The 22,892-nt window shown below is 45.7% G+C and overlaps 1 protein-coding gene across 1 annotated transcript in view; it reads right to left on the reverse strand.

The window, feature by feature from the left end:
• The window catches only part of PTPN3 (protein tyrosine phosphatase non-receptor type 3), a 346,819-nt gene extending 333,929 nt beyond the window's left edge, over positions 1–12,890 (reverse strand). The window contains exon 1 of the mRNA XM_082257741.1: positions 12,724–12,890. The gene's annotated coding sequence lies outside the window, so the exon portion shown is untranslated. The remainder of the gene's footprint in view (positions 1–12,723) is intronic.
• Positions 12,891–22,892: the final 10,002 nt, after the last annotated feature.

Raw genomic sequence — 22,892 nt, forward strand, 5'->3', positions numbered from 1 at the left:
TAAATATTTTATTATATATTTTCATGTGACAACACTGAAGAAATGACACTTTGCTACAATGTAAAGTAAAGTAGTGAGTGTACAGCTTGTATAACAGTGTAAATTTGCTGTCCCCTCAAAATAACTCAACACACAGCCATTAATGTCTAAACCGCTGACAACACAAGTGAGTACACCCCTAAGTGAAAATGTCCAAATTGGGCCCAAAGTGTCAATATTTTGTGTGGCCACCATTATTTTCCAGCACTGCCTTAACCCTCTTGGGCATGGAGTTCACCAGAGCTTCACAGGTTTCCACTGGAGTCCTCCTCCATGACGACATCATGGAGCTGGTGGATGTTAGAGAACTTGCACTCCTCCACCTTCCATTGGAGAATGCCCCACAGATGCTCAATAGGGTTTAGGTCTGAAGACATGCTTGGCCAGTCCATTACCTTTACCCTCAGCTTCTTTAGCAAGGCAGTGGTCATCTTGGAGGTGTGTTTGGGGTTGTTATGTTGAAACACTGCCCTGGGGCCCAATCTCTGATGGGAGGGGATCATGCTCTGCTTCAGTATGTCACAGTACATGTTGACATTCATGGTTCCCTCAATGAACTGTACCTCCCCAGTGGCGGCAGCACTCATGCAGCCCCAGACCATGACACTCCCACCACCATGCTTGACTGTAGGCAAGACACACTTGTCTTTGTACTCCTCACCTGGTTGCTGCCACACACGCTTGACACCATATGAACCAAATATGTTTATCTTGGTCTCATCAGACCACAGGACATGCTTCCAGTAATTCATGTCCTTAGTCTGCTTGTCTTCAGCAAACTGTTTGTGGGCTTTCTTGTGCATCATCTTTAGAAGAGGCTTCCTTCTGGGACGACAGCCATGCAGACCAATTTGTTGCAGTGTGCTGCGTATGGTCTGAGCACTGACAGGCTGACCCCGCCCCTTCAACCTCTGCAGCAATGCTGGCAGCACTCATATGTCTATTTCCCAAAGACAACCTCTAGATATGACGCTGAGCACGTGCACTCGTGTGAAAATCTGTCCTGTTAAACCGCTGTATGGTCTTGGCCACCATGATGCGGCTCCATTTCAGGGTCTTGGCAATCTTCTAGGCCATCTTTCTATAGAGCAACATTTCTTATTTTCAGATCCTCAGAGTTATTTGCCATGAGGTGCCATGTTGAACTTCCAGTGACCAGTATGATAAAGTGAGAGTGATAACACCAAATTTAACACACCTGCTCCCCATTCACATCAGACCTTGTAACACTAACAAGTCACATGACACAAGGGAGGAAAAATGGCTAATTGGGCCCAATTTGGACATTGTCACTTAGGGGTGTACTCACTTTTGTTGCCAGTGGTTTAGAGCCCATTCAGACTAGCGCGAAACGACTTTGGGGGGGTGACCTGTGAAGTCGCGTGCACCGCGACTTCGGCGCGACTTGCAGAGACTTCACATAATGGAAGTCTATGCAAGTCGCCTCCAGGTCGCCCCAAAGTAGTACAGGACCCTTTTTCTAAGTCGGAGCGACTTGTGTCGCTCCTATTAGAACGGGTCCTGTGCTAATCAATGGACCGTGACTTGTCAGGCTGACAAGTCACGCTAATGTGCATGGGCTCTTAGACATTAATAGCTGTGTGTTGAGTTATTTTGAGGGGACAGAACATGTACACCGTTATATAAGCTGTACACTCTCTACTTTACATTGTAGAAAAGTGTAATTTCTTCAGTGTTGTCACATGAAAAGATATAATATAATATTTACATAAATGTGAGGGGTGTACCCACTTTTGTGAGATACTGGATCTTCTGTGAACCAAATAAAGATTCCCAAGACATATCTTGTGAACATCTGGGACAATGTATTTATTATAACACAGTAATGTGATTTTATTCTCAACCTCAATACTTCATCATAGACTATTACATGAAACTTTCTGGCATTCGTCAGGGCTTCTGACTTTTATAATAACAAAAGACTCAAAAGGGCATCAGTTCTGCTGCGTACATGAGACCTCCAGCCGTATTATGGTTTTTAAATACATGTGTCACAATTACTCCTATTTCATGTACTATCTAAAAATATTTGCAGGATTAAAACTTAAATGTTTGTCAAGGCTGGTGGGTATATACAATACACATAAGGCTTCCCATATTATTTATGAGCCCTGTTGGCAAGCGGATTCATCGGTATTATCTAAACGCAAAAGTTGGCACAATCAACCACATACACCATTAGGCTCGGTTTCCACTAGTGCGGCTACGAAGTCGTGCTACTTCTAGCACGACTTCGTAGCGAAAGTAAACTGCGGCTTTAGTGAGACTTGTCCCTCATATATAGAGGGTAGTCGCACTGAAGTCGGCTCAAAAGTAGTGCACGATCTACTTTTGAAGTCGCCGCAACTGAAGCCGCGGCAGTGGAAACGGGCCCCATTGAAAACAATGGGTTTTGACTTGCTGTGCGACTTGACATGTGTCAAATCGCACCGCAAGTCGCACTAGTGGAAACCGAGCCTTAGACTGTGCTTACAAGAGCTAATCACTTTAATACTTCAATGCGGACAACCACATATAAAATGACTTAATTAAAAAAAAAAAACACTGAAATGAGTTAACGTGTCAATAGACCCATTGTAGTAACTTCATTTTTAACATCAGGAAGTCTAACATTAGAATGAAAAATTTCTAGCAGACAATAACATGTTCCCAAATACAGTATTTTCACTGCACAATGTGAGACTAGGGGGGTGGAGCGTGCCAGAAACCTCTGCCAAAGCTTGCAGACGTCACACCCGGAAGTTTCTCATATATTCAGATAATAGACGGGCAGCAAGGAGCTGCTGCCAATCACACTCATCCCGCATGAGACCCGACCCTCAAGCCTAAACTGTCAGTGTCACATGGGGCAACTGCAAGGAAGAAGCCAATAGATCATTCATGCTGGAGGAGCCCCACAAGCACCATGATCATGTGGGTAGAGAACAGGGGAGAGCCATGCCAACTACCCTCCTGGAGCCACCCCCTTCAGGCTGATGAAGTCTCACATGGGGTGGCTTAACCACTTTAAGACCGGAAGGATTTGCCCCCCTTCCTGATCAGGCCCTATTTTGCGATTCGGCACTGCGTTACTTTAATGGACAATTGCGCGGTCGTGCGACACTGCACCCAAGTAAAATTTATGTACTTTTTTCCCACAAATAGAGCTTTCTTTTGGTGGTATTTGATCACCTGTGCGATTTTTATTTTTTTCGCTATAAAACAAAAAAAGAGCGACAATTTCGAAAAAAAAAAAAAAATATATATATATATTTTTCACATTCTGCCATATGACATTCTCAAAAAAAAAAAAATTTAAAAATCAAAATTTTTTAACATTTTAGGCCAATTTGTTTTCTGCTACATATTTTTGGTAAAAAAAAAAAAAAAAAATCGCAATAAGCGTATTTTGATTGGCTTGCGCAAAAGTTATTGCGTCTACTAACTACGGGAAAGATTTATGGCAATTTTTTTCTTTTTTACCAGTAATTTCGGCGATCTGCAATTTTGTGTGGGACTGCGACATTGCGGCGGACAGATCAGACCCCTAACTGACATTTTTGACACTTTTGGGGGGACCAGGGACATTACTACAGTAATCAGTGCTAAAAAATATGCACTATTAGGGTCCTTTCACACGGGGCGGACCGTTTTTTGATCCGCTCCGGCACTTTTTTTTTTACGGACATGGATGACACTTGTGTCATCCGGTCCATATGTCTGTTTATCATCCCATCCGTTTGCGGACGATAAATGGACATAATGTATGTCAATGGGATTGCAGATGTCAGCGGATGACACCGCTGACGTCCGTTTTTGCGCCCGTTCTGTCTTTTTTAAACAGAAGAAAAATAGGGTTCTCTTCCGTTTCAAACCGCCCGTGTGAAAAGGACCCTTACTGTAATAATGCCATTGGCAGGAAAGGGGCTAAGTGATCAAGGGGTTAAATGTGAGCCTAGGGGAGTGAGGCTTCTGAAATGACCATAGAGACATGTGATCCTATATAGAAGGATCACATGGGCTCTATGATCATTCCAGGGAGAAGAACGGTCTGCTGTGTTTACAACCGCTGACCGTTCTTCTCTCTCTCTCAACGGGGAGCGATGGCATGTGGCAGGCAGCAATCGGAGCCGCCTGACCCATGCATCGGCTTCCCCGCCGCCGCCCCCTAGCTTTCCCTGCTAGGTCTACATCGGTTTTTGCAGGAGAGCCACCCTGCCGCAGTAAAAAGGCGGCGGGTGGTTGGGAAGTGGTTAAAGAGGAGAGAGGAGCACTTGAAAAGCTTCCTCCCTGGGAACTGGAGGAGCATGCGCCCTGACAGTGAGAACATTCACTTTGCTAATTAAACAGCCACTACTTCTCTAACCGCTTGCCGACCGTATACTATAAATAAATGGCGGCAAGGTGGCTCTCCTGTGCAGAATCACATACCTAGTACATGATCCTGCATTTACAGGTCTGGGGCACTCTCCCGCCCACTCCTGCTGTGATTGGACTCGATATCCGCGGGGATCGTTCAGGACACAAGCAGAATGGCGGTCTGCCTATGTAAATAATGACTGCAGTTCTGTCAGTAGTGAAGGTATGGATCCTGTGTTTCTGCAAAGCAGGGACACTGATCTCTGCCTCCCATGGTACAAGCGCCCCCCACATAGTAACCAAGCACATTTAAGGCCTCTTGCACACGATACTCCTGTTTGAGCATCTACTTTTTTCCAGACCTTTTTTCTTGTATGTATTTGCGAGTATTTGAGAGTATTTGCGTGTATTCGCGAGTATTGAGGCTTAAATTACTGACCAAAAATGCAGATTTTTCTATTTTGTTCTTACTGAAGAATGCACAGCGCTTGTTTACGCGCCTGTGTGCATAGGCACATTACAATTAATGGGCTGTATTTTAGCTCAAAAAGCTGTACTGAGCATTTTTAAGCCGCAAGATGCCCAAACAGGAGTATCGTGTGCAAGAGGCCTTAGGCATACAGTTAACCCTTTGATTGCCCCCAATGTTAACCTCTTCCCAGCACTGATCACTGTATTGTTGTCACTGGTTCCCAAAAAAAAGTGTCCGATTTGTCTGCTGCAATCCTGCTATAAGACACCGATTGCTGCCCTTACTAGTAAAAAAAATAAATAAATAAAAATTCCATAGTTTTTGGACGCTATATCTTTTGCGCAAACCAATCAAACGTTTATGGTGATTTTTTTTTTTTTTACCAAAAATATGTCGCAGAATACATTTTTGCCTAAAAACAAACAAATTGCGCTAACCGTGCACAAAACAACTGACAAACAATATAAAGTGCAGCGCTAATAAAACATTATATATAAAAAACCATATATAATGAAGTGAAAAACAAACATAAAAAGTCCCAAGTGATATGAATATAAATTCAGCATAAATTAGCAGTCCCAAGTGTTGATGGTGAAAAAGGAAGCAAAAAGCAGAAAGTAAAAAATAATTTTTTTTTCTAATTTTTTTTTTCTTTGTTTATAGCGCAAAAAATAAAACTTAGAGGTGATAAAAAAAAAACCCACCAAAACAAAGCTCTATTGAAAGGGGCCAAAATGTATAGGTGCGAGCGAGTGCGGCCTGATTGATCGTAGTTTCATCAGATCATAGTTAACCACTTCTGGACCGGAAGGATTTTCGCCCTTAATGACCAGGCTGTTTTTTCCAATTTGGCACTGCGTTATTTTAACGGACAATTGCGCGGTCGTGCGACGCTGCACCTAAATAAAATTGATGTCCTTTTTTCCCCACAAATAGAGCTTTCTTTTGGTGGTATTTGATCACCTGTGCGATTTTTATTTTTTGCGCTATAAACAAAAAAAAGAGTGATAATTCTGGAAAAAAAAAACAATATTTTTCACATTCTGCTATATAACATTCTCCAAAAAAATAAAATGTAAAAATCAAATTTTTTTCATCCTTATAGGCCAATTTGTATTCTGCTACTTTTTTGGGGAATATTGCAAAAAGAATATTTTTATTGGTTTGCGCAAAATTCATTGTGTCTACCATCTAGGGGAAAAATTTATGTAATTATTTATTTTTTTTACTAGTAATGGTGGCGATCAGTGATTTTTTGCGGGCCTGCGACATTGCGGTGGGCAGATCGGACCCCTAACTGACATTTTTGACACTTTTGGGGGGACCAGTGACATTACTACAGTAATCAGTGCTAAAAATATGCACTGGTTCTATAATAATGACACTGGCAGGGAAGGGGTTAATCTGGGGGTGATCAAAGGTTTAAGTGTGAGCCTAGGGGAGTGTTTTCTAACTGTATAGGGGATGGGCTTGTGAAATGACCATAGAGACCTGCATTCCTATATAGAAGGATCACAGACGCTTTGTGATCATTTCAGAGAGAAGAACGGTCTGCTGTGTTTACAACAGCTGATCGTTCTTCTCTCTCAGTGGGGAGAGATCGCGGGTGCCTGGCGGCGATTGCGGTCGCTGGTCCTGTGGATCGGCATCCCCGCTGCCTCATGGGGGCCGGAGTGTGCCGTGGGTGGTGCGCACTTGCCCCCCCAGCACCACTCCGGGAACTGATGTACCCACACGTTGATTTGCGCTGCTGAGCCAGCCTGCTGCAGTGTACACGCGGCGGGTGGTCGGCAAGTGGTTAAAGTAGAACCAGGGCTTTTTTTCAGCGGGAACGCGGGGGAACGCAGTTCCGGCACCTCCAGAACTGAATGTATGTAATGGCAAGGGATGCTCGGTTGTGCTGGTGGGTCTGTTGATGCTGGCTAATAGGCAGTCTATTGTTGCTGGAGGGGATCTATTTTTGCGGAGGATGGGGGTCTATAGTTGCTGAGGGGGTCTTCTGTTGCTCATGGGGGATGTATTGTTACTGGGGAGGGTCTTATGTTGCTGGTGGGTCAGTTGTTGCTGGGAGGCATTTATTGTTTAGGGAGAGGTCTTTGCCGCTTGCTGCTGGAGGGTCTATTGATGCTGGCTAATGGATAATCTAGTATTGCTGGAGGGGATCTATTTGCGCAGAGGATCTCTTGTTGCTGGGGAAGTCTGTTGTTGTTGGTGGGGTAGGGTATCTATTGTTGCTGGGCATCAATCATTGCTGGGAGGGATCTACTGTTGAGGGAGGGGTCTAATTTTGCTGGCTGCTGCAGGGTCTATTGATGCTGGCTGTTGAAAGTCCATTGTTGCAGGGGTGGATCTATTGTCGCTGGGGTGTCCATTGTTTCTAGATCTATTAGATTGCCTTTCTTGTTATTGTTAATTCTCTAAAAGGGGTGGTACTGGGAGGTGGGAAAGAGGTGAAACCAAGGAACGGTGTTCGGAGGTGGGTAGGGGACAGAGTCAAGGGGTGACTCAGAAGGGAGAGTTCCTGCACCTATTCTCTGAGAAAAAAAGCCCTGAGTAGAACTATAATCAAAACTTTTTTTTTTCATTTTGGATAGAGAAAGAAAGGGTTATAACCCGACAGATTTTTTTTTTTTTTTACCAACTGTGTCCCATTGCAGGGATTTCCCTTCACTTCCTGTCCTATAGCCAAACAGGTAGAAGGGAATCCCTGAAAATTAAGAGAATTCCTTGGGGACCCCCAGATCACCAGAATTAGTAATTTCTCCTCTATTCCTTTTCTGGGGACAATCCAAAATTTGGGATCTTCTGCAGTCTGCAGAAAATGAAAGTAAAGAATACGAAGGCGGCAGCGCACATCTCTTTATACCCAAGCAAGTCTTACATTTCACCATGACGGAGTGAAATAATCTATTTGACTATATATTCAGTTTGGTGCTGAGCAGTGCAGGGTGTACCAAGATGGCCGCCACCACCTTCTAACTGCAGGCATCATTTTTGATGGTAATGATGAACAGGACAAAAAGAGAGGGGGATCCCCATAACAAGGGCACAGCCAGCAATAAAAACTAACAGGGGTTCTAATCCCTCTCCACTTTATTAACCACTTGCCGACCAGTCACGTAGACTGTACTGCGGCAAAGTGGCTCGATTCCGTCCAGCGACGTAGTACTACGTCGCTGGACTCCGCCCCTTCTGGGCGGCGCTCGCGTGCCGCCAGAGGCTCGCTCCCGCTGTATTCAGTCACAGCGGGAGTCGGGCCAGGGGAGGAGCAGCGGTTATCGCCGCTGCTCTTCCCCGATCGTCGGGGAATCGAGTTTGGAGATCCGCCCGCTTGTGTAAACAGAGCTGGCAGATCTCCTAAGTGACAGGGAGTGACAGATTGCATAGCTGAACATGCGATCTGTCCCTGTGTCACTCAGTCACCTCCTCCACACACGTCAGTAAGCACCAGGCATACATTAACCCCTCCCTCTCCAATAAAATTAGCCCCTTCCCTGCCAGTGTCATTTTTACAGTAATAGTGCATATTTATAGCACTGATTACTGTAGTAATGTCACTGGTACCCCCAAAAGTGTCAAAAATGTCAGTCAAGGGTCCGATCTGTCTGCTGCAATGTCGCAGTCCCGCAAAAAAAAAAAAAAAATTGCAGATCACCGCCATTACTCGTTAAAAAAAAAAAACACCAAAAATGACAGAAATCTTTCCCTTAGTTAGTAAACGCAATAACTTTTGCGCAAACCAATCAAAATACGCTTATTGTGATTTTTTTTTTACCAAACATAGGTAGCAGAAAACAAATTGGCCAAAAATTTTAAAAAATTTTGATTTTTACATTTTTTTTGGGGGGGGGGGGGGAATTTCATATAAAAAAAATGTGAAAAATATTGTTATTTTTTCAAAATTGACGCTCTTTTTTTGTTTATAGCGCAAAAAGTAAAAATCGCACAGGTGGTCAAATACCACCAAAAGAAAGCTCTGTTTGTGGGAAAAAAAGAACGTAAGTTTCGTTTGGGTACGGAGTCCCACGACTGCGCAATTGTCAGTTAAAGTCGCACAGTGCCGAATCGCAAAAAGTGGCCTGGACGTAAGACAGCAAAATCCTCCGGTGGTAAAGTGGTTAAAAAAAAAAAAAAAAAAAAAGTTTTGCCTTTAGTTTTCCTTTAAATATATCATGACTGCAGAACACAGTTTCTGCAATTACCTGGTTAAAAAATAAATAAGGAAAGAAAGAAATCACATAAAAATAGATCAGTTACGATTCCAAACAATGTGTGCGGGTCATTTTAGAAATATTTAATACATTACTGCTCATGATAAATATAATATGAACATGGATGGTGTAAAATATTATAGAGAAGGCACATTCCTGAAATGGGATCTCTCCCTTCCCCCTCCACACTTTGCACAGTGAAAACTCCTCCGGCTCAGGGTAAATATTGATGTTAGTTGCAACATTGAAAGAAGAAAAAAAAAAACAAAGTATATAGGAAAGGCAAGTCAGAGGCGGCAGCTTCCACCATGATAGCAGACCCAAACCCGCCCACTGCTTGGAAGGTAAAGGGCTAAGTCCAATCTGGGAAAGGAGGAAATCCACACACCAGTTATTCATCCCTATTCCTTTATTGCCCGTTCACATATATGAGATGCGGGAACTCTGCGAATCCACTGTGGGATTTTACACTTGCAGCTTGGGGGGGTGAAAATAGGTGGTTGAGCCATGGTTTTACTGTCCCCTGACCACTTAAGGACCACCCGCTGCAGTTATAGCCCCTCCTGCGCAAACCGACATAGGTATAGGTCAGTCGCGCGCCTTGGCAGCGGGGACTCGGATGCACGGGGCAGTTGGCTCCGATACCCGCCTGACACCCGCGATCGCTCCCCGCTGAGAGAGAAGGAACGGGCAGCTAATATAAACACAGCTGACCGTCCTTCTCCCTGAAATGATCACAGAGCTCCTGTGATCCTTCTATATAGGATCACATGTCTCTATGATCATTTCACAAGCCACGCCCCTCCACAGTTAAAACCACTCCCCTAGGCGCACATTTAACCCCTTGATCACCCACTAGGTTACCCCTTCCCTGCCAGTGTCATTATTACAGTAACAGTGCATATTTTTAGCACTGATTACTGTAGTAATGTCACTGGTTCCCCCGAAAGTGTCAAAAATGTCAGTCAGGAGTCCGATCTGTCCGCCGCAATGTCGCAGTCCTGCTAAAAAAAATTAAATAAAAAAAAAAAAAAAAAAAAAAAAAAAATCGCAGATCGCCGCCATTACTAGTAAAAAAAAGAAATAAATAAAAATGACATAAATCTTTCCCGTAGTTAGTAGACGTGATAACTTTTGCACAAACCAATCAAAATACGGTTATTGTGATTTTTTTTTTTACCAAAAATATGAAGCAGAAAACAAAATTGGCCTAAAATGTTAAAAAATGTTGATTATTATTTATTTATTTTGGGAATTTTATATAGCAGAATGTGAAAAATATTGTTTTTTTTTTCAGAATTGTCGCTCTTTTTTGTTTATAACGCAAAAAAAAAAAAAAAAAAAAAAATCGCAGAGGTGATCAAATACCACCAAAAGAAAGCTCTATTTGTGGGGAAAAAAGGACATCAATTTTGTTTGGGTACAGCATTGCATGACCACGCAATTGTCAGTTAAAGTCACGCAGTGCCAATTTGAAAAGAATGGCCTGGTCATTAAGGGGGTAAATCCTTCCGGTCCAGAAGTGGTTAAAGAGGAAGTAAACCTCCATGGATTGTTTGTACCTATAGGTAAGTCTTATTATAGGTTTATCTATAGGTACTGTAAATATCTCCTAAACGTAAATATAGGAGATATTTACTGCATATGCCGCTGAGGACGTCATCAGCGCATGCGCTCTGAAGGAATGGCCACCCATTGGAGCGACTTGTCATGCGATTTGACGCTGCATCCTATTGCCAGCAAGCACACTGTTCAAATCGGTGCAGCACCGATTTGATAAAGTAGTACATGCAATACTTTTGGCGATTTCAGGTGCGACTTGAATAGACATCTGTGCATTAAGCCACACAGATATCTTCAAAGTCGCATTGAGATGTGGCTTTAAAATAATGCGATTTCAGATGAAGTCACATGATTTCAAAACCGCAGTCAATGGGGGCTTAGTGATTTTACTTGTGACAAGTACACACTATAGAGCAGTGATGGTGAACCTTGGCACCCCAGATGTTTTGGAACTACTTTTCCCATGATGCTCATGCACTCTGCATTATGGTGGAGCATCATGGGAAACATCTGGGGTGCCAAGGTTCACCATCACTGCTATAGAGGGATATGCTTTGTTCATATTTCATGTCTGAGGTTTACAGCCACTTTAATCTTAAACTAAGGCCGCCTGCGTTCCTTTGCTTTTTAGATGCGTTTTGCTGCGTTCCATACAAAAGAGAATGCAACATGTTTAACTTTTGTTGACTGCACCGGAACGCACTGCACTGGTGTGAACTAGGACTATTGGAATCCATGTTAAACACTGTCCATGCATTTTTGTGCACAATACAAAAATGCACCGGACTGCATCTTGTGTAAACCAGTCCTCAAAAAAAAAAAAAAAAAAAAAAAAAAAAAAAAAAAGGCATTTAGGGGGTTACAATATTGTCTCCAGAATGCTTTTCAGCCACTTCTATACTGCACTCTGAAAAACGATCCACTGCAGATCGCTTGTCAAAGACCTCCGCAGGGGATCCCTAAGGGTTGTTCCATACGTGGGCTTACATGCGTTTGTAGTTGCAATGAGCAAAAATAATTCTGGTTGGCTGCACGTCCAGTAAAATCACCTTTATTTTAGCAAGTCCATAAAAACAAATCCAAAAACACAAATAGAAGGGAACGGCATCACCAGCTGACGCGTTTCATGCTTCCTTGGCGCACTGTATTTGAAGTTGCACTTGTGGCGCATTTGCAGTGGCTTAGAGGTGCATTTTTTGGGCAATATTTCATTTTGGCATTGCCGTACATTAGCAGTGCATTTGTGCTTCAGTGAAAAACGCAGCAAGCTGTACTTTTTAAAGTGCAAATAACTGCACCACAATAAAATAGGCTCTCTGCCATACATTCCTATGCGACTATACTGCGTTTACAAACACATTTCCCTACATCTGCTGTAAACAAGCCCTAGTATGACAGCTGACAGCCACTTCAATGCAGGATTACATCTACTGAACAGTAGAAGTTCTCAGTCCTCCAGACTCCAATCCACCAATCACAACACATTCTGGAAAGGGCAGCTCAGCCAGTTCACCAATCATGCCATCTAAACAGGTAGCAACCAAATCTGATGATCAGCCAAAAAGAAAGCAGAAGTCATCCCTGGATTACTAAGAATCGCTCCCCCTCTCCTATAGCTGGCCACACACTATACAATCTCACAATACAATACAAATGCCAAACCTGTCGTATGACAAATGTAAACAATCTATTCTATTTCTATCACTTCATTCAGGTAAATGTAAAGGGGATTGTACAATGTATGGCAGTGTAATGACAGGAGGGGTCACTGAGCTGTCAGTCCCCTAAGAATGGTGTCACCCGGCCGATCTCCTGCTGTAATGTGCCATCCACATCCATTCCAGGAGTGGAGGAAAGTTGTGTACACAGCCGATCAGATCGCACACAGAGTGTAGAGGAGGGTTGTGCTGGAAGCAGCCTCCTCTATAGGTGTGATCTCAGCTCTGATCTCGGTGATCTGTGACTGCCTGTGTACAAGGTGTGGGCTCTGCCTGGGAATGACAGATCGGAGAGGAGAGGAGAGGAGTGATCGGATCGGCAATGAGGAGCCCAGTGCCCCCCTCCCTGTACCCCCCGTACCTGCACCATCCAGCCGTGTCCTCTACAGGGGGATCCCACACATTCCAGGGCTGACAAAGGAAGGCAGGTGGTGCTTTCTTCTATCCAGGAAGCGAATCTCTCCTAGTGCCCTGTGTGTCCCACTCCCTGTACAAGTCTCCTCCTTGTCTTCTGTCAGTCTACACCACTACAGCTCCTCCTCTCCTCTCCTTCCCTCCTCCCTCTCTCTTCACTCACTCCCTACTCATGGAGATCTTCTCACCATTCATCAACCTTCCTAGAGAGGAGATCTCCCCCTCCTCATGGAGCTCTTCTCACCATTCATCAACCTTCCTGGTGTCAGCTCTCCTCTCCTCTCCTTCCCTCCTCCCTCTCTCTTCACTCACTCCCTCCATGGAGCTCTTCTCACCATTCATCAACCTTCCTGGAGAGGAGATCTCCTCTCCTCTCCTTCCCTCCTCTCCTCTCCCCCCTCCCTCTCTCTTCACTCACTCCCTACTCATGGAGATCTTCTCACCATTCATCAACCTTTCTGGTGTCAGCTCTCCTCTCCTCTCCTCTCCTCTCCTTCCCTCCTCCTCTCTCTTCACTCACTCCCTCCTCATGGAGCTCTTCTCACCATTCATTAACCTTCCTGGAGAGGAGATCTCCACTCCTCTCATCACATCTGGTGTCAGCCCTCCTCTCCTTCCCTCCCTCCTCCCTCTCTCTTCACTCACTCCCTACTCATGGAGCTCTTCTCACCATTCATTAACCTTCCTGGAGAGGAGACCTACCCTCCTCTCCCTACTCATGGAGCTCTTCTCACCATTCATTAACCTTCCTGGAGAGGAGATCTCCTCTCATCACATCTGGTGTCAGCTCTCCACTCCTCTCCTTCCCTCCTCCCTCTCTCTTCACTCACTCCCTACTCATGGAGCTCTTCTCACCATTCATCAACCTTCCTGGAGAGGAGATCTCCCCTCATCACAACTGGTGTCAGCTCTCCTCTCCTCTCCCCCCATGGAGCTCTTCTCATCATTCATCAACCTTCCTAGAGAGGAGATCTCCTCTCCCTCCTCATGGAGCTCTTCTCACCATTCATCAACCTTTCTGGAGAGGAGATCTCCTCCCCTCATGGAGCTCTTCTCACCATTCATCAACCTTCCTGGAGAGGAGATCTCCCCTCATCACAACTGGTGTCAGCTCTCCTCTCCTCTCCCCCCATGGAGCTCTTCTCACCATTCATCAACCTTCCTGGAGAGGAGATCTCCTCTCCCTCCTCATGGAGCTCTTCTCACCATTCATCAACCTTTCTGGAGAGGAGATCTCCTCCCCCCACCCCACCCCCATGGAGCTCTTCTCACCATTCATTAACCTCCCTGGAGAGGAGATCTCCTCTCCCTCCTCATGGAGCTCTTCTCACCATTCATCAACCTTTCTGGAGAGGAGATCTCCTCCCCCCATGGAGCTCTTCTCACCATTCATTAACCTTCCTGGAGAGGAGATCTCCCCTCCTCTCCCTCCTCATGGAGCTCTTCTCACCATTCATCAACCTTCCTGGAGAGGAGATCTCCCCTCCTCTCCTTCCCTCCTCCCTCTCTCTTCACTCACTCCCTCCATGGAGCTCTTCTCACCATTCATCAACCTTTCTGGAGAGGAGATCTCCTCCCCTCATGGAGCTCTTCTCACCATTCATCAACCTTCCTGGAGAGGAGATCTCCCCTCATCACAACTGGTGTCAGCTCTCCTCTCCTCTCCCCCCATGGAGCTCTTCTCACCATTCATCAACCTTCCTGGAGAGGAGATCTCCTCTCCCTCCTCATGGAGCTCTTCTCACCATTCATCAACCTTTCTGGAGAGGAGATCTCCTCCCCCCACCCCACCCCCATGGAGCTCTTCTCACCATTCATTAACCTCCCTGGAGAGGAGATCTCCTCTCCCTCCTCATGGAGCTCTTCTCACCATTCATCAACCTTTCTGGAGAGGAGATCTCCTCCCCCCATGGAGCTCTTCTCACCATTCATTAACCTTCCTGGAGAGGAGATCTCCCCTCCTCTCCCTCCTCATGGAGCTCTTCTCACCATTCATCAACCTTCCTGGAGAGGAGATCTCCCCTCCTCTCCTTCCCTCCTCCCTCTCTCTTCACTCACTCCCTCCATGGAGCTCTTCTCACCATTCATTAACCTTCCTGGTGTCAGCTCTCCTCTCCTCTCCCTCCATGGAGCTCTTCTCACCATTCATCAACCTTCCTGCAGAGGAGATCTCCCCTCATCACATCTGGTGTCAGCCCTCCTCTCCTCATGGAGATCTTCTCACCATTCTTCAACCTTCCTGGAGAGGAGATCTCCTACTACGGCAAAGTAATTATAATCTATACAGTGGTCTCCAAACTGGCCTTTGCTTGCCTTTATCTAGCCCTTGAGGCAATATTCTTGCCACTGACATCAACGATGGGGCACTATTCCTTCCACTGACACCAATGATGAGGTGCTATTCCTTCTGACACCAACGATGGGACACTATTCCTTCCACTAATCCTTCTACTGACACCAACGATGGGACTCTATTCTTTCCACTAATCCTAGTGACACCAACGATGGGGCACTATTCTTTCCACTAATCCTAGTGACACCAACGATGGGGCACTATTCTTTCCACTAATCCTAGTGACACCAACGATGGGACACTATTCTTTCCACTAATCCTAGTGACACCAACGATGGGACACTATACCTTCCACTAATCCTTCTACTGACACCAACGATGGGGCACTATTCTTTCCACTAATCCTAGTGACACCAACGATGGGGCACTATTCTTTCCACTAATCCTAGTGACACCAACGATGGGACACTATTCCTTCCACTAATCCTTCTACTGACACCAACGATGGGGCACTATTCTTTCCACTAATCCTAGTGACACCAACGATGGGACACTATTCTTTCCACTAATCCTAGTGACACCAACGATGGGACACTATTCTTTCCACTAATCCTAGTGACACCAACGATGGGGCACTAATCCTTCTACTGACACCAGCGATGAGGCGCTATTCCTTCTGACACCAACGATGGGACACTATTCCTTCCACTAATCCTTCCACTGACACCAACAATGAGGAACTGATCCTTCCACTGATACCCAACAATGAGGAACTGATCCTTCCACTGATACCCAACAATGAGGAACTGATCCTTCCACTGATACCCAAAAATGGGGAACTTATCCTTCCACTGATACCCAACAATGGGGAACTGATCCTTCCACTTATACCCAACAATGGGGAACTGATCCTTCCACTGATACCCAACAATGGGGAACTGATCCTTCCACTTATACCCAACAATGGGGAACTGATCCTTCCACTGATACCCAACAATGGGGAACTGATCCTTCCACTTATACCCAACAATGGGGAACTGATCCTTCCACTGATACCCAACAATGGGGAACTGATCCTTTCACTTATACCCAACAATGGGGAACTGATCCTTCCACTGATACCCAACAATGAGGAACTGATCCTTCCACTGATACCCAAAAATGGGGAACTTATCCTTCCACTGATACCCAACAATGGGGAACTGATCCTTCCACTGATACCCAAAAATGGGGAACTTATCCTTCCACTGATACCCAACAATGGGGAACTGATCCTTCCACTGATACCCAAAAATGGGGAACTTATCCTTCCACTGATACCCAACAATGGGGAACTTATCCTTCCACTGATACCCAACAATGGGGAACTGATCCTTCCACTGATACCCAACAATGGGGAACTTATCCTTCCACTGATACCCAACAATGGAGTACTATTCATTCCACTGACACTAATAATGGCAAAGTAGTCTCCAAACTGTGGCCTGGGGGCCAGATGCAGCCCTTGTTTGCCTTTATCTGGCCCTTGAGGCAATATTCCTGCCACTGACACCAATTATGTGGCACTGTACTTTCCACTGATACCAATGATGGGACACTATTCATTCCACTGACAGCAACAATGGGGCACTATTCCTTCCACTGACAGCAACAATGGGGCACTATTCCTTCCACTGACAGCAATGGGGCACTATTCCTTCCCCTGACAGCAACAATGGGGCACTATTCCTTCCCCTGACAGCAACAATGGGGCACTATTCCTTCCCCTGACAGCAACAATGGGGCACTATTCCTTCCACTGACAGCAACAATGGGGCACTATTCCTTCCCCTGACAGCAACAATGGGGCACTATTCCTTCCACTGACACCAACAATGGGGCACTATTCATTCCCCTGACAGCAACAATGGAGCACTATTCCTTCCACTGACAGCAACAATGGGGCACTATTCATTCCCCTGACAGCAACAATGGGGCACTATTCCTTCCACTGACACCAACAATGGGGCACTATTCCTTCCACTGACACCAACAATGGGGCACTATTCCTTCCACTGACACCAACAATGGGGCACTATTCCTTCCACTGACAGCAACAATGGGGCACTATTCCTTCCCCTGACAGCAACAATGGGGCACTATTCATTCCACTGACAGCAACAATGGGGCACTATTCCTTCCACTGACACCAACAATGGGGCACTATTCCTTCCACTGACACCAACAATGGGGCACTATTCCTTCCACTGACAGCAACAATGGGGCACTATTCCTTCCACTGACAGCAACAATGGGGCACTATTCCTTCCACTGACAGCAACAATGGGGCACTATTCCTTCCACTGACAGCAACAATGGGGCACTATTCCTTCCACTGACACCAACAATGGGGCACTATTCCTTCCACTGACACCAACAATGGGGCACTATTCCTTCCACTGACACCAACAATGGGGCACTATTCCTTCCACTGACAGCAACAATGGGGCACTATTCCTTCCACTGACAGCAACAATGGGGCACTATTCCTTCCACTGACAGCAACAATGGGGCACTATTCCTTCCACTGACAGCAACAATGGGGCACTATTCCTTCCCCTGACACCAACAATGGGGCACTATTCCTTCCCCTGACACCAACAATGGGGCACTATTCCTTCCACTGACAGCAACAATGGGGCACTATTCATTCCCCTGACAGCAACAATGGGGCACTATTCCTTCCACTGACACCAACAATGGGGCACTATTCCTTCCACTGACAGCAACAATGGGGCACTATTCCTTCCACTGACAGCAACAATGGGGCACTATTCATTCCCCTGACAGCAACAATGGGGCACTATTCCTTCCAATGACACCAACAATGGGGCACTATTCCTTCCACTGACACCAACAATGGGGCACTATTCCTTCCACTGACAGCAACAATGGGGCACTATTCCTTCCACTGACAGCAACAATGGGGCACTATTCATTCCCCTGACAGCAACAATGGGGCACTATTCCTTCCACTGACAGCAACAATGGGGCACTATTCATTCCACTGACAGCAACAATGGGGCACTATTCATTCCACTGACAGCAACAATGGGGCACTATTCATTCCACTGACAGCAACAATGGGGCACTATTCCTTCCACTGACAGCAACAATGGGGCACTATTCATTCCCCTGACAGCAACAATGGGGCACTATTCCTTCCACTGACACCAACAATGGGGCACTATTCATTCCCCTGACAGCAACAATGGGGCACTATTCCTTCCCCTGACAGCAACAATGGGGCACTATTCCTTCCCCTGACAGCAACAATGGGGCACTATTCCTTCCACTGACACCAACAATGGGGCACTATTCCTTCCACTGACAGCAACAATGGGGCACTATTCATCCCACTGGCAACAACAATGGGGCACTATTCATTCCACTGACAGCAACAATGGGGCACTATTCATTCCACTGACACCAACATGTCAGGCATTGGGCACTATTCCTTCCCCCCCCCCCCCCCCCCCGATAACAACTATTTCGTCTTCTAATACCAATGATGGGGATTGTTTGCACCCACTAGCCACAGTCCGGCCCCCCTACAGTCTGAAGGTCAGTACGCTGGACCTTTGTTTAGAAGGTCTATAGGGTCACTATCAGTGACGAGCTTGGATACTAGCCTGAGATATCCCACCAGGTAGCTGTCACTGCGAACCACCAATAATAAGCAAGGCCAGGCATTTCCCGCCCACAGCCATGTGTACACGCCCTTGTGTACATGCAGGGCAGGCCATGGAATGCCTCCACCACCTATGATTGGGGGGTCGGCTGTGACAGCTACCTGGTGGGATAGCTCAGGTTCCAACTAGTATCTGAACACGTCTGAGCTCATCCCTAATCACTATACACTTTACCATACAATCTTCACATTTACCTAAGCCTCGCTTCATTCCTCTGCCATTACCATGAATCACTTCTGAAAAGCTTTCCTGACACCTAGAGAAAATGGTGACAGTGGAGGAACCTCCAGCTGATTGACAGCATCAGCTATGTTCCCGTGTGCTGTGTGAAAGGGGGGGGGGGGGGGTGTACACTCCCACCAATCGGCTTTCAGAGTTCTCTTCACTGAGCTCTTCAGAGTGTAACTTCAGCTCTCCCCCCCCCCTGTTTTCTGAATTCTCACACAAGCTTTAAAAAACTAGACTTTAAACAGATGTAGAGAAGAGAAGACTGCAGATAAACAAGTACAAATTATGTAGGGGGATTTGTTGACTCTCTGTGTATCACCTGAGGCTAGTCACTTCACTGGGTATATGTGAGGGTTTACAACCACATTAAACTATCCATCAAAACCACTTCTCTATGTGTGGCATATCAATCAAATGGGTTGTCGACTACGGACGTATTATCATTACCAGAAAGTGATAAATTAGAAAAGTTATCAATCATTTACTGAAGCGTGTATAGTTCACCCCTCCTAACCACTTGCCGACCATCCACCGTAATATTACTGAGGCATGGTGGCTCGGCTGCATCCAGTCACGCAGTACTACGTGACTGGAGTGCATGTGGTTTCAGCAGCGTGCGCGCCCCCGCTGTGTTTAGACACAGCAGGAGGCGGGCCGCGGGAGGGTAGCAGCAATCCCCTCATGGCCTCTCATCGGTTCATCCAGGAAACCGAGAGAAGACCCGCCTGCTTATGTAAACAAAGCAGGCGGATCTTCTCTCAGACAGGCAGGGAGAGATCAGCTAAGCTGAAACTGCGATCTATCTGTGCCTGTCACAGAACTCCCCCCCCCCCCCCCGCCCCACACACACACACACACACACACACAGTCAGTAAGCATACAGGCATTCATTTAACTCCTTTGATCACCCCCCAGTATTAAACCCTTCCCTACCAGTGTCAATTATACAGTAACAGTGCATATTATTTAGCACTGATTACTGTATTAGTGTCACTGGTCCCCAAAAAGTGTCAAAAATGTCAGTTTCAGTTAGGGGTCCGATCTGTCCACAGCAATGTCGCAGATCGCCACCATTACTAATAAAAAAAAATGTAAATAAATAAAAAGTCCAAAAATCTATCCCGTGGTTTGTAAACGCTTTAACTTTTGCGCAAACCATATAAAATACGCTTTTTGGGATTTTTTTTTTACCAAAAATTTGTAATTTTTAAGATTTTTTTTATTGGGAATGTTTTATAGCAGAAAGTAAAAAAGATGGCATTTTTTTTCAAAATTAAAGCTTTTTTTGTTTATAGCGCAAAATCTAAAAACCGCACATGTGATCAAATACCACCAAAAGAAAGCTCTATTTGTGGGGAAAAAAAAATACATCAATTGTATTTGGGTACAGCGTCGCACAACCGCGCAATTTTCCATTAAGGTAACGCAGTGCCGAATCGCAAAAAATTGCCTGGTCAAAACCTTCCGGGCTGAAGTGGTTAATGAAGTAAAACGCAGTGTTTTAACATGCAGGCTTGGCGTCAGTGTTGGCTTCAATAGGGATCAGGGCTATACGCGTTTCAGTGCACCGCACTGCTTACTTGTTTTTTTTTTCTTTTAATTTTATTATGAGGCTTAGTTCACACATATGCGAATCAAATGCGTTTTTAACCTCATCCAATTTGCAAGGCCAGGCATTCCCCGCCCACAGCCATGTGTACACACGCCCCTTGTGTACATGCAGGGCAGGCCATGGAATGCCTCCACCACCTATGATTGGGGGGTCGGCTGTGACAGCTACCTGGTGGGATAGCTCAGGTTTCAACTAGTATCTGAACACGTCTGAGCTCATCCCTAAACACTATAAACTTTACCATACAATCTTCACATTTACCTAAGCCTCGCTTCATTCCTCTGCTATTACCATGAATCACTTCTGAAAAGCTTTCCTGACACCTAGAGAAAATGGTGACAGTGGAGGAACCTCCAGCTGATTGACAGCATCAGCTATGTTCCCGTGTGCTGTGTGAAAGGGGGGGTGTACACTCCCACCAATCGACTTTCAGAGTTCTCTTCACTGAGCTCTTCAGAGTGTAACTTCAGCTCCCCCCCCCCCCCCCCTGTTTTCTGAATTCTCACACAAGCTTTAAAAAACTAGACTTTAAACAGATGTAGAGAAGAGAAGACTGCAGATAAACAAGTACAAATTATGTAGGAGGATTTGTTGACTCTCTGTGTATCACCTGAGGCTAGTCACTTCACTGGGTATATGTGAGGGTTTACAACCACATTAAACTATCCATCAAAACCACTTCTCTATGTGTGGCATATCAATCAAATGGGTTGTCAACTACGGACGTATTATCATTACCAGAAAGTGATAAATTAGAAAAGTTATCAATCATTTACTGAAGCGTGTATAGCCACCATTACAACGGGTTCACCCCTCCTAACCACTTGCCGACCATCCACCGTAATATTACTGAGGCATGGTGGCTCGGCTGCATCCAGTCACGCAGTACTACGTGACTGGAGTGCATGTGGTTTCAGCAGCGTGCGCGCCCCCGCTGTGTTTAATGAAGTAAAACGCAGTGTTTTAACATGCAGGCTTGGCGTCAGTGTTGGCTTCAATAGGGATCAGGGCTATACGCGTTTCAGTGCACCGCACTGCTTACTTGTTTTTTTTTTCTTTTAATTTTATTATGAGGCTTAGTTCACACATATGCGAATCGAATGCGTTTTTAACCTCATCCAATTTGCAAGGCCAGGCATTCCCCGCCCACAGCCATGTGTACACACGCCCCTTGTGTACATGCACGTTTTTAACCTCATCCAATTTGCATAAAGTGAATCAGGCTGGCTTTCAATGGAACCGGTTCACACATGCCCAGGGTGGCCGCGGTTCATTTTCAAAAAAAGGTCCTGTGCGATTTTGGGTTCGGTTTAGGTGCGAATTCAAGTAAAAATTTGCACCTGAATTGGTGAACAAAATCGAACCGACTCCAGACTGCGAACCGCAGCTGGACATGTGTAAACCCAGCACTGCACATCACACCAACTTTGTGGTGTCAGTGGGGCACATAGAACACAATTGTTTTCTATGTGCCATAGTGGTGATCTGCGTTCATCCAGCGTGGAAAAACGCAGGTCACCATAAATAGTGTGAATGAGCCCTTAATTGAAAGGACCCGTCCTCTTCTTTTTGTGACCAATTCCCTCCCTCCATCTTTACTCCTCTGTTTTACCACTTTTTGGTCTTATGCGTGAACCTTTATAAAAGTGTTCTATTTTGCTATCAAGAGTGCACTCTAGGGCCATTCACAGCAGGTGCGATGGGACTGCGTCAGGCAGCGATTCCAGCACAGTCCCACTGCAAGACAAGGTTCCTATACGCCCCATTCACATCACCGTGTTGCAGTGGTGTGCAGGCAATGTGCGCTGAAAAATAGTACAGCAGCTGCACTGCGACCAAGGCATTTCCCGGCCTGCAGGTAACGCCTTATATATGTGGAGCTGGGTACTGTACATCCCGGTCGCACATGATTGGTCCAGTACATGTGAAAGCTTACTGACACACAAGGGTTAAGATTCTAGTCTGAACGTGCCCAAACTCATCTCTACTCTTTAGTTCCCTTGTCACCTCCTCCTTTACTCGCCTCCTGGACTTCTCCCGAGCTTCTCCCATGCTCTGGAATCCTCCCAATCTGTCGAGCTATCTCCTATTCTGTCTACTTTTAGGCTCCATTCACACCTAGGCGATTTGAATCACAGGCAGAATGGCTGCAGTTCTATCCGCGATTCCAATTAGTGGCAAAATGCAGGATGCGTTTGCTATGCCATTACTTCTTAATGGCACCCCATTCGCGGTGCGATTTTTTTCCACGA

This window comes from Pelophylax lessonae (genome assembly GCF_965119305.1).
Source record: "Pelophylax lessonae genome assembly, chromosome: 5".
NCBI classification, from domain to species: domain Eukaryota; kingdom Metazoa; phylum Chordata; class Amphibia; order Anura; family Ranidae; genus Pelophylax; species Pelophylax lessonae.